This window comes from Balaenoptera borealis (assembly GCF_965194805.1).
Source record: "Balaenoptera borealis genome assembly, chromosome: 5".
Taxonomy (NCBI): domain Eukaryota; kingdom Metazoa; phylum Chordata; class Mammalia; order Artiodactyla; family Balaenopteridae; genus Balaenoptera; species Balaenoptera borealis.
This window is the reverse complement of record NC_138862.1, coordinates 37,220,365-37,234,345: the sequence shown is the minus strand read 5'-3', so window position 1 is coordinate 37,234,345 and position 13,981 is coordinate 37,220,365.

Here is a 13,981-nt window from a genome sequence, read left to right as displayed (position 1 = left end):
ATTCTCTTAATATGCCAAATAAGACTGAATATAATGACCTAGAAAACTTAAAAAAATTTTTGATCCTCATGCTCATGTGCATATTCTTGAATATTTTAAGGATAGTGCTTTCCAAAGCTGTTATATTTAAAATAGCATAGTATGTGTTTAGCATAGAATATAAAATGATATTAGTAAGGAATGGTTTTATTAAGTCTGTGGAAAACAAAATATTTCTAAAAGTAGTTGTACTGGAAATGAAAAACTAAGATTAAACTGTGAAACTTAAACTTAAATTTCAATTAAAAGTTAACTATGAAACATTTTCTAAATACAATAAAATGCTATTCAGGGACATTAATCTCGAAATCTCAGACTCCACTCTTCATTTTCTGCTCCTACATCTATGCACTTCATTTTTCTTAGCCTAAGAGAAGTTTAGAGACTGCTGTCTTAACCAAGATGATAGTTCATATCCATTAGATTTCAGGGTCACTGGTCAGCTATATTTTTGTTTACTCACTCTTAGCAATTCCTGTAATATGATAGTTTAAGCTTTGGCTTTAAATTAGGGAGTGAACTTTATTTGTATTCCCTTTTCTTATTTGTTTTTTGAATGCTTTAAGTTTTTGAATTTGCTAAAGAGTAATTACCTTTGAACTGCTTTTGAACTGGATGGCATTTTAAGTCACAGAATGCTTATCAAGAATCAGGCTGCTTGTTAAAACTCTAAATGCACATATAAATAATAGTAATGAAATTAATTATTTATTCCAGTGTTTCACATAACAGTGTTTCAGTGGTTTTGATAGGAAATCACTTGTAATGGTAATGAAATAATTATTTTTCTAGAGTAACTTATAGAGTATTTATGTACATAAATAAGACTATATTTACTTCATATGATTTATGTCTCTTTCTTAATCCCTCCTGTCCTTCTTATTCTGTTGATTATATGTTCTTGAGGTGTTTCCCCGGGAACCTCTATCTTGACACTGCTTGTAGCATTCCATCCCCATTGACACTCTAATCTTGGATACTGAGGATCAGTATTTACCCCACCTTTCCTTTTGAAATTCTGCTCATGCTTGTTTTCAGTGATCCTACTTTCTCTCCTTTCTCATTCCAGCTCTAAAATTGTACATTTTCCCCCATTGGTATCTTCTATCTGAGGTGTTTTATTTGTTTTAAACAGAATGGGAAGGAATTTGATAGAGATTACTTACATTTGTAGATTTAGGATCTATGATTTTAATCATAAGTATTTGACGTGTATCTCTTATGAATTTTAATAATTTATAATTTTGATGAGGCACAACAGTTACGTATCAGTTCAACTTTACTTTCTTGAAGATATTATTTTCCTAGATCTCTTTGTCTTCCTGGTCCATTCAAAGCCTGTTCAACAACCAGTTTCCAGAAAATGTATTCATCTTCCTGAAATTTTCATTTGTCCTTTGCCTGAATTTGAATCCGATACCTTCTTATTCTTAATCATTTTACTTCATCTCAGAGTACATTTAGATTTTCCCCCTAACTACAGGTTGATATATTTAATGATTCTTTTAAAAAAATTATTGTTCTGAGTACTCAATTCCATAAACCTTTTCTCCCTGTTGATTAATTCTGGAAAATTTACTTTGTTTTTCTCTTAATTCTAAATAATGTCACTTCTTTCCTATCCTCTTCTATTGGAAGTTTTGTTTTTAGTTTGTTAGATATGATGTATTTTTTATATTTTTAATTGTTTTTGCCTAAATTCCATTTTTATCTATTCAAATTTTTCAGAGATTTTATCAACATGTCTTTAATTATTTTATTACTGCTATTATTTTACTTCTCAGGAACACTTTCATGTTTTATACTTGTTAAGGTTTTATAACAAGTTTTTTTTCCTTGGATGCAAGTGTCCCTCCTCTCTGTAGGTTGTATTTATAGTTTGTTTATTTGATGTTATCCTGTTTTATCTCTGTTTCTATTAGTTCTTTTCTTCCTGTTTGTTTTGTTCTTTGTCTTCCATGTTTAGGCTTCTCTCACACATTCTATATATAAAAATAAGGAGATCATTTCTGGCACAGGACTCTTGGGATGTTTCAGAACAAATTTTAATTGACAATTAGATGAAAAAAACTTAAAAAAAACCATACAGAAGTCTTAGTTTGAATGTATTAGAAATAAGTGAATAATTATAGGGCCAACACCTAGGGAATGAAGAACCCAGAGTGATGAGTCTGAAAAATATTACCCTTTTTCCTCTTAAGGTAACTGACGATTTTGAAAGTGGTTTTAACAAGTTGAGCAGTGCTATCAATCATCTCAGGGAGCTGAAGGATCAAATGTTAAAGATCACAATCTGCCAGAGAAAGGTTTCTGTATCCACTTAGGCTTAGTGTTGAGATTCCAAAGGCCTACATCTTGAGAGGGAGGATAGGAAGTGCATAAACTTCTATGAATTTGCAGCCCAAACATGAATTCTTTAAACTCCTGAATGGAATAAGTAGATTTGGTATTTCTAGGGCCTTTAGCCTAGCCAATTACAAAAGTAAAATTTATCTGAGGAAGATAACATTATCTGTAAGTACATAACATAAACTCTATAATTTTTCATATGGAAGGTATAGAATTCAGTAAAAAAAATAAATAAATAAAAGATAAATTAGACTTCACATTAGTTTAAAAAGAGAAGCTAATAGAAATAGCAACACCAGAGTTTCAGTAACAGATATTAATCTTTAAGTTTACTACCAAAATAATATTATGAAATATAGAAATAAATTTGATAACAGTGAAAATTTATATAAGATCAAAATAGTCTTGTAATTATTTAATAAATCATACTTTTATTTAAGAACTCACAAAGAAAACTTCAGGTCTAAATGGACCCACCAGTGAATTACATTAAACAATTATGAAAAATACCAATGTTATAAAAATTCTTCCAGAGAACAGAAAATGAAGAAATATTCCCATTGTGTTTTATGAGGCCGCTATAACATTAACACTGAAACTTAAAAAGAATTATGAGAAAAGAAATTTACAGAAAATTTTCATGATTATATATGTAAAAATTAATAGGTATTGTAAACTGAGTCTAATGTGGCTATTGTAAAAATAACAAGGTATTATCAAATATATGATTTATTTGGTTAATGGTAGAAAGAGAAAAATATTTTCTTACACATATTATGGAAGTTCATCCTGGAATATATCTAACTGTCTACTTCTCTTTGGAGGACGTATCAGAAAGATAAAGATATCTAGGCATAGACATTGCAGTTAACTTTTTGTAGGCTATGTTACTGATTTTGCTTTCCTTAGTCTTGAGAAAATGTCTGTGTTGAATAAAAGGCATGTATCTGACAGGTGGCATTCTTATAGCCAAGACAAATGGATAGAACTATGTAAGGATGGGAAATGGGTCATCTGACTAGTTTTCGCAATTTATCTGCTTGTTCTATTTGTCCTTTTGTTTCAGCATATCTGTCTTTTCTATGGCATTTTTATCTTTTCCCAAATGAAATCAAACTGAACTGCAGCTGTGGAGACACCTGAGAAAAACAACAAAGCAATACAATTAACATGACATACTTCTATGGCTGGTTCTCTAATTTGGAGGTGCAGAGACTGCAAGGTAAAAAGAAGATTTACTTGTGAGGTTGAACCAAAATGAAGTAATATACAAATGCATTTTCCAGTAACACACTCATTTGGAACCTATAATTTAGCTAGAGCATGTCCATTTATATTAAATTACAGAAGATCTATAGGGAAATAGATATGAAATCAAATTCAGTATATGTGGGAAAACTATTAGAAATAATTTGCTTCCATTGTCACCAAGGAGTTCTCTGGAACTTCTTGGAACACTGAGATGGAGAAGTTTCACAGGATGTCACTGATACCTCGGAAGTTATGCAAGGGCAATACTTTCTCATGAGATTTTTTTTTTTAACTTTGGGTTTATTTATTTATTTATGGCTGTGTTGGGTCTTCGTTTCTGTGCGAGGGCTTTCTCTAGTTGTGGCAAGTGGGTGCCACTTTTCATCGCGGTGCGTGGGCCTCTCATAATCGCGGCCTCTCCTGTTGCGGAGCACAGGCTCCAGACGCACAGGCTCAGTAATTTTGGCTGATGGACCTAGTTGCTCCGCAGCACGTGGGATCTTCCCAGACCAGGGCTCGAACCCGTGTCCCCTGCCTTGGCAGGCAGACTCTCAACCACTGCGCCACCTGGGAAGCCCCATTCTCTTTTAATTATTAAACTTCTTGAAAGATCAGACTGTGTTTTCTTCTTCCATTTCATCTCTATACACTCATTTTTTATTCTTCTATAATAATGCTTTGCTTTTCAATCCTGAATCTTAACTGTTCTTATTTGGACAGATATTCAACGTATCAGAGATTTTTTTCTACTCCCTAGCTTGTCTACCATAGCTCTTATTTTCTTGTTTCATTTATTATCGATTTATTATTACAGCCAACATCCCAGTTTAAATCTTCATTCTTTATGTTTGAATGGTCAAACTTGCTTTCTGTTGGGCAATTATTAATCTGTATGTCCTCCAATTCATTAAGCACACAGTTACTAAATTAATAAATGAATCTTTCTGAAACACTCATCTCATAAATAGTTTATGTAGAAAAGCTCTGCTGAATTCCCATTGTCTACAGAATAAGGCTAAAAGAAACTGACTTGTTTTTCAGGTGCTCAACAATCAGGCTCCAAATCACCTTTCTGATTTTACTTTTCGCTATTTCCTTTCATGAATCCTATAATCCTGCCCACAATCTTTGCTTATGTTCATACATTTGCTCCCATTTTTCTAATATCAAATCTGTATCTTTTGTAGCACATTCCTAATTCCGCCTACTTCATCAATCCTTCCCTGATACTTTCAGCAGAATATAATCTCTCTCTTTTTAACTTCCATCATATTTTACCAATGCATTTCTTCTTTTATCTCTAAAAATATTTTATTATTTATAAAACATAGCAAGGGTAATAGTGCTGTGTGAGAAACATAACATCAAATTACAAAAATAATATTTTGTGTCATATAAATATAATAAATTATAATATCTTATTAATGTAATGTCTTGATTGACTGTAAGATGTTTCCAGCTTTCCTCTCTACAAATTCATTTTTTAGATCATTCAAATATATAATTTATCAACTATATTTTCAATTAATTAATGAATGAAAACAGTGCTGGTTGCTCTCAGCAAGTGCAAGATTATGAATAATTTTTATTATTTTTAATATTGAAAAGGATATTTCTGCTGACATAATCTAATTGAATTGTTTGATTATTTTTAAAAAATTAAAGTTTTGAGAATTTTCTATATATTCTAGCTTCAAGTCTTTTATCATATATGTAGTTTGAAAATATTTTCTTCCAATATGTGCATTTTATTTTCATCCTTTTAGCAGACTCATTGAGAAAAATTTATATTTTAAATGAAATACAGGGGTCTTCCCTGGTAGCACAATGGTTAAGAATGTGCCTGCCAATGCAGGGGATACATATTCGATCCCTGGTCTGGGAAGATCCCACATGCTGTGGAGCAACTAAGCCTGTGCACCACAACTACTGAGCCTGCACTCTAGAGCCTGCTAGCCACAACTACTGAACCCACGTGCCACAACTACTGAAGCCTGTGTGCCTAGAGCCCATGCTCCGCAACAAGAGAAGCCACCACAATGAGAAGCCTGTGCACTGCAACTAAGAGTAGCCCCCGCTCACTACAACTAGAGAAAGCCCACGTGCAGCAAAGAAGACTCAACACAGCCCAAAAAAATAATAATAATAAATAAAATAAATAGATTTAAAAAATATAAAAAAAATAAATAAATGAAATACAATTTATCATGTTTTTGTTTTATGGGGATTGTATTTTTGGTGTTATATCTAAAAACTTTTCACCAAACCCCTGTCATTAAGTTTTTCTTGTATATTTTCCATTAAGTTTTTATATATTTATGTTTTACATTTAAATCTATTGGTTGGCCAAAAAGTTTGTTGGGGTTTTTCCATAAGATGGTACGGAAAAACCTGAATGAACTTTTTGGCCTACCCAATACAATTCATTTTGTAAGGTTTTGGTTGAAGTTCTTTTTTTCTTTTCTTTTCTCTTCTCTCTTCCCTCTCTTCCCATCCCCTCTTAGTTTTCTCTTTTCTTTTCCGAATATGGGTTTCCTATTGTTTCAGCATCATTTGTCGAAAAGACGAGCCTTCTTCCTTTCAATTGCTTTTGCACCATAGTATAAAATCAGCTGGCCATACTTGCGTGTGTCTATTTCTGGGTTCTTTATTTTCTTCCACTGATCTGTGCGTCTATTCATCCACTAGTATCACACATTCTTGATTGCTCTAACTATATATAAATCTTAAAATTAGATAGCATGATTCCTCCCACTTTACCTTTTTTTCAAAGTTGTTTTAGTAATTTTAGTTCCTTTGTTTTTCTACATTACTTTTAGAATAATCTTATCAATGTTTACATAATATTGCTGGAACATTGATGGGGAGAATTAATATCTTTACTCTTTAGAGACTTTCAATTGAGAAATACAACATATCCATTTACTTAGGTCATCTTTTATTTCCTTCAACAATATTTTGTAATTTTTAGCATACAGCATTTCTGTACATGTTTTGTTAGATTTTTGTTCAAATATTTCCTTGTTTTTGAATTAAGTAGTATTGTATTTTCAGCTTTTGTTTATATGTGTTCATTGTAGAAATATAAATACAATTGGTTTTGTATGTTGATATTATATCCTGCACGTTGATGAACTTAATTGTTAGTCCTAGGAGTTATTTGCAGGTTCTTTGGAATTATCTATATAGACAATCACGTCTTCTGCAAATATTTTACCTATAGATATATGTTGATATTTACATACCTCTATGTTGTATTATGGGTTTGAGAGTTGTATTATAAAGGTTCTCCATTAATTTCAAAGATGTGTAAGGACTGAAATTTAGTATTGCACATTAGTAGTCCCCAACAAATAATTTTGAATGAATTGGGTGAAACTTCCTAATTATTTCATTCATATAATTCAGTAGAGTGCATTGTGAATTAAAGTATGATTTTATTATATTTCATGTAAAACCCCAATATTTGGGAATTTTCCCAGCAGTATATGAAATGATATCTGCAATGGATTCTGTGGATTCCTAATATTATGTAACTACCCAATATATTATGAATGAGTCAACTTATTAGATCCTCATTTCTGTCATTTGCCAGTTATCCTGGTGGTGTCTGTACTGAGTGAATTGCTAAAGGACTTAAACAATTTTTGAAAATGTGAATTCCATGCTTTCATTTCAGGTCTACTGTATCAAAATCTCTTGGTTCTGAGGCACTGGAACCCTATTTTTTAAAAGCTCTTCAGTTTTTAAAAGTATGCATATTTCATGTTTCCATTTGCACAACATGTATGAAATAGAATAATATAAGATATGGAGGAGAGACTAGTAATTGCTAAGGTTTAGAGGTAGACAGTAAAGGAAGAGAATGTGGCTGTAAAGGAGTAGCATGAGTGGGTCTTGTCATGGTACAGCTAAGTATCTTGATTGTGGTAAGAATTACAAGAAGCTACACAGATGAAAAAATTGCAAGAGATGTGTGTGTGTACAAGCACTAAGGCATGTATAACAGGTTGAATCAGATTAATCTCAATTTCCTTGTTTTGATATACTATACTAATGCAAGATACTAATATTGGGTGAGGCTGGGTGAAGGGTGCATGATACCTCCCTATATATTTCCTTGAAAGTTCTTGAGATTCTATGATTATTTCCAGAAGTAAAAGTTTAAAACAAAAAATGTCTTCCTAGGTAACTTTTATGCAGCCTCTTGACTCTGTCCTGACTAGCATTTGGGAACTCCTGTGTAGGAAGCTTTTGGGGGAATTCATAAAAAAGTTGCATAAATATTTCTCCTTTTGGGGGTAAAAATATTATAATACTGTTATTAAAAAATGTGATTTTTAGTTTGAGTGTTTGAGTAGCACAGAATTACTTTCAGGCATATATTAGAAGCATACTGTTTAATTTAAAATTAATCCACCCATCTCTTTCTGCTTCTCCACATTGGGCTGCCCAGATCTTTTATTATAGTGATAGAAGATAACATGAATCTCAAACTCCCACACTGGTAGATAACATGTCCAGGGTAAGCTATAATTGATAATCATTTCATTGTTGAGGAAGGTCACTGGATTTGCATGATTATTCTTTTATTGTGAATGTGTAATTCACATTTGATCCTATGAAGTGACATCTTTGGTTCTCTGGTTCATAATCCCAATGGGAGCTATTCATTAGCAGTGGGTAACAAGATGAACTAACAAGATGGACATGAGTGCACAATGTCATTCCTTAGTTATAAAAACAGTGCAATACTGGGATTCATGGCGAGAAGAAGAATCTGTTGATACCCTGAGATAAATCTCCCATTATACTCAGCTACTCAGCATGCTTAAAAACTTTTCATGGGTACCACATTTAGTTTTGCCTCTGCAACTTAAAAGGGAATTTACAGAGGATTAAAAGAGAGTTCCTAAATGATTAAAGGATTAAGTCTATGACCTCTAAATGAAGGTTAAATGGACTGTAATTATTTAGCCTGAAGACTAGGAAACCAAGAGATAAGTTAGAATTATCTCTTAAGAATATGACAGACAATTATACAGAGAATGTTATACTGTAGTCTCTAATTCTTCTGAAAATGCCTAGAAGAAGTTAACATAAATTGCAGCATAAGGAATTTAGATTATATCTTAAATGGAATTTCAAGAAAATTAGGTCTTTTAGATATTTAAAATTATTGTCTGTGGGTATTGTAGCAATTCCATTGTGAAAGCAAACAAAAAGAATATTCACACAAAATGTATTCAATGGACTTAACTTCTTGAAGGAGCATTGCAGACAGAGTAATTTTTATATCATAGAAACCACTCAGAAGATCCCCCGGGGCACCTCTTAGTACTGCCCTGCTCTGTGACTAACAAAGTAAAATTACAACAACCTAATAGAGGCAGATCTGAGAGTGGCTCACACACTTCAGGGATGAAGTTTTGGGTTAGTCTAACCCAAAAGGAACCAAATAAACCAAGATGCTTGCTGAAGATAAAGGGAATATAGAATGAGTAGAAGAAAGTGGTTGTAAGTACTAGTTGAAACCATGTACTACTTTCTCATTTTGATATGAATATATTATGTAAAATAATTTTTCCTTTCTTTTTATTTTATATTAATTTATAGAGCATATAAATTACAATGTATTTACATATTAAGGTATCATGTTATATATTTATATATTACTTATTTATATATAAAATAAGAGCTTGTTATAGAAATTTAAACTTATTCAATTATGGGAGCTGATTAAGCAGTCTGTGCGATACTGCTAGAGTTTCCATTTGTTTAATCAAACCCTGAATGATATATGTGGATAATAATGCAATAACAAGTAAAATGTGGATAATAACAGTAACTATGGTTAATTGTTGTATTTAAATATGCTAGAGCCTAACTCATAGAATTAATATGACGATTAAATAATAATAACATTAAAAAACCCTTAGAAAACTCTTAACCTATAATAAATAATTTATGGTATATTATTATTTTTATTAATAGTATTACCTACATTTTCATAAAAATTCCCATTCTTTTTTTCAAATTAATATTTTATTTATTTATTTGCACTGGGTCTTAGTTGCAGCAGGCGGTCTCCTTAGTTGCGGCTTGCTGGCTCCTGAGTTGTGGCATGTGAACTCTTAGTTGCAGCATGCATGTGGGATCTAGTTCCCTGACCGGGGATCGAACCCAGACCCTTTGCATTGGGAGTGCGGAATCAACCACTGCATCACCAGGAAAGTCCTTATCATTCTTTTTTAAAAGTCTAATCAGCTCTATTTATCCCTAACATATATTTTGCTCCACCTGGTTGTGAAATTTACATAAATTGAATTATACTGTATATATTTTTGTGACTTGATTATTTTACACAGTAACATGTGATCACTGCTGTATTGTACTCACTCTCCTAAACACATATTTATTATTGTGCAAAACTGATCAAAATCATATATAAATAAATAAGGTATATTAACGTTAACATAATACAATCATATATGAATATAATTATGAACTACATACAAATATTATAAAAGAGTGAAGAAAAATTTTCTATAAATATATATAAATTGAGAAAAATATGTATAGCAGGTTTATACATGATAACAACCATTATTAATAGCTACTTTCTTCCAGTACTCATTCTGTATTCCCTTTATCCTCAGCCAACATCTTGGCTGTTTGGTTCCTTGTGGAGTAAGCTAACCTAAAATGTCATCTGTAAAGTGTATGGGCCACTGTCAGATTTGCCTGTATTGGGCTGTATTTTCACTTAGTTAATCACAGGGCAGGACACTACTAAGAGGTGCCCAGGGGATCTTCTGTACTCCAGAGACACTCCTTCTTAACCCCTGTCTTAGTTTGTTCGGGCTGCTGTAACCAAATGCCATAGACTGGGTAGCTTATAAGCAACAGAAATTTATTTCTCACAGTTCTGGAGGCTGAGGGTACAAGATCGGGGTGCCAGGATGATCTGGCTTTGGTGAATGCCTTCTGAGTTGCAGACTGCCGACTTCTCTGTCCTCACTTGGTAGATGGGCCTAGAGAGTTCTCTAAGTTCCTTTTATAGGAGCAGTAATCCCATTAATGAGGGCTCCACCCTCATGATTTAAACACCTCCTGCAGGCCCCACCTCCTAATACCTTCACATTGGGTATTAGGATTTCAACGTGTGAATTTTGGAAAGGACACAAACATTCAAGCCATAGCACCCACACTGTTTAGTAGCAATCCATTTTTCTCTTGATCATCAGTTTTCTACTGAAAATATTAGGTTGTTCTTAGTTTTATTGTATTATGAACAATGTTGCTATAAACATATCAGCCATCTATTGCTGAGTAACAAATCACTTCATAATTTGTTATAAAACAAAAAATATTTATTTACTCATTATTCCTTGTGTCAGAAATTTTGACTGGAATTAGCTGGGAACAATTCATCTTTGCTTCACATAGTGTCTTCTAAGATCTGTCGTATGACTGGTGTCTCAGCTGGCATGGCTGAGCCTTTCCGTTCAAATGGTCTCACATCCACAGATGGGAAGTTCAGGCTTGTTCACATGGTGGTAGCATTCCAAGAGGGCAAGAACAAAAGTTGTAAGGTTTCTCAAGACTTAGGCTTGGAACAGACAGAGCACAATGTCCATAACATTCTATTAGTCAAACAAATCACAAACCCAACCCAGATTTAAGTGGTAGGGAAATAGACTCCATATTTTGATGAAAGGAGTTACAAAGCATTTTAAGCCACAAACTATTCATGTTACTTCTCACTTTAAAATATGCTTACCAATATGCTAGAATCCCCCAAAGTCTTCTCCAATGCAATATCTGACTCAAAGTCCATGTTCTCATTGTTTACATTAGGTCTGGATTTGGAGATGCTATTGGGATGCAGTTTCTCTTCCTGAGAGATCTGTGATTTAAACAGATAAATTATTACTCTCCTATACACCCAATATAAAATCAGAAGATCATGCAGGGCAGTAGAAATAGACACAGCTGATCAAAAAGTAGTAGCAAAAGATATCTAGTAGTCACTGGCCCACAGCAATTCTTAAACTATCTGAACACTAGTTGACAGCACACTGGCCCCATTCTGGTAGCTCAAAGTATTCCTTGATTAGAGTCTGTTTTTGTAATCTGAGAGTGTTTTCCTAAGTTTCTTGTTGGTTCTTAGATCCATCTCCTGGGCTCTTGAATGAGTGCTCTGAGGTAACTATCTTTTATGCAAGAAATGGTTTGTGTTTTCAGCTGTGTAGCATTTTCAACCTGATTCCTGCCTACAAACAGTTTAGGTCCTAGAGGTTTCCTTTGTGTTTTTACAGTTTCTGTCCCTGAGGTAGGTGGTGCTTTTGTTAATATAATCATTTAATATGTGTGGGGATTTTCTCTGCATCATATTTGAGTATACAGCATATACGAAAAATCAAATACACATTTTTCAAATAGACTTTGGTTTTTAGAGCAGTTTTAGGTTTATAGCAAAATTTAGCAGAAGGTACAGGGAGATTTCTTATATAACCCCACCCTGACTCATGTATAGTTTTTTAATTATCAATATTCCATACTGGTATGGTACATTTGTTACAAGTGATAAACCTACATTGACACGTATTATCACCCAAAATGCATAGTTCAAATTAGGGTTCACTCTTGCAGTGGTATATTTTATAAGTGGGACAAATTTTTAATGAAATATATCCACCATTATAATATCATACAAGTAAGTTTCACTGTTCTGAAAAAATCCCCTGTGCTTCATTTATTCAACCCTCCCTCCTCCCATCCCCTAGCAAACCTGATCCTTTTACTGTCTCCATACTTTTGTCTTTTCCATGATATCATATAGTTGGAATCCTACGACATGTAGCCCTTTCAAATTGGCTTCCTTTGTTTAGTAATGTGCAATAGTTAAGTTTCCTCCACGTCGTTTCATAGCTTGATAACTCATTGTTTTGGCACTGAATAATATTCCATTGTCTGGATGTATCACAGTTTATTTATCCATTCACCCACTGAAAGACATCTTGGTTATTTCCAAATTTTGGAAATTATGAGTAAAACTGCTATAAATATCTATGTGCAGGTTTTTGTGTGGATGTAAGTTTTTAAGTTTGAGTAAATAGGACTACCTATTGTATGGTAAAAGTACATTTAGGTTTTTTGTGAAACTGCCAAATTGTCTTCCGAAGTGGCTGTACCATTTTGTACTCCTACCAGCAACTAGTGAGAGTTCCTGTTGCTCCATACTATTGCCAGCATTTGGTTTTGTCAGTGTTCTGGATTTTCATCATTCTAGTAGGTGTGCAATGTTGTGTAACTTTGTATTTTCCTGATATCATGTGGCAAAGAACATCTTTTCATATGCTTACTTGCCATCTGTATACCTCCTTTGATGAGGTGGCTGTTAAGGTCTTTGACCCATTTTAATTGGGTTGTTTGTTTTCTTATTGTTGAGTTTTAAAATATCTAGTAAAATGGTGGCCTCCATAGGAGAATGATAGGAAAAGAGTTTGAACAACAGAATATGAGTAGTGAGTGGGTGCATTTTCTTTACTGCTTTTAGCAATGTATTGCAAGAATGTGAGGAACTTGGTGAAGAGTAGACAGTTTTGCACATAGAAAGAAAAACTAATATTGAAGTTCCATATATTTGAAGCCTTTCCAGTTATGGAAGAACCAATTGATACATAAGATAAAGTTGAAAATTCTTTTGAGGGGAATCCCTTGCCTCTGGGCAAGAATTTTTATTTTCTTTAAAATAATGGTTTAGCTGTGTTATACCTTCCTTTTCTACTTGTTGTATCTTGCTTTTCTAGTTGTTAGATTCCCTGTGACCTACTTCTTTACCAGATGCTGAAGTTCTCTCCTAAAAATGAAAAATAAGTTGTTCTGTTAAAGATCCCTTGCGTCTAGAATGAAAAATCCTGTGACTATTTAAGTCTTCAAATAACCTTTGCCTCCCCCTATCCTATAACTAGGAAGTGGGCTGAGAAGGCCATGTAACTCCAAAGGAAGAAGGAATACTACCCAATAACCACTTTAGCTAAAGCAAAGGACAGTGGGATTCTTTTAGAGCAGGGGTCAGTAAACATTTTGTATAAAGGGCCTGATATAAATATTTTAGGCTTTGTAGGGTATATGGTTTCTGTTTCAACTACTTAATTCTGCCACAAAAGTAGCCATAAACAATATTTACAACAATAATTGTGGCTGTGTTCCAATAAAACTATATTTAAAAATAAATTTGGCCAAGGGCTAGATTTGACCTTAAGGCTACAGTTTGCTCTAGAGGTTGAGCCAGGGGTCCTGGGAAAATGTGTGCAAGGAGTAACTTCCTAAATAG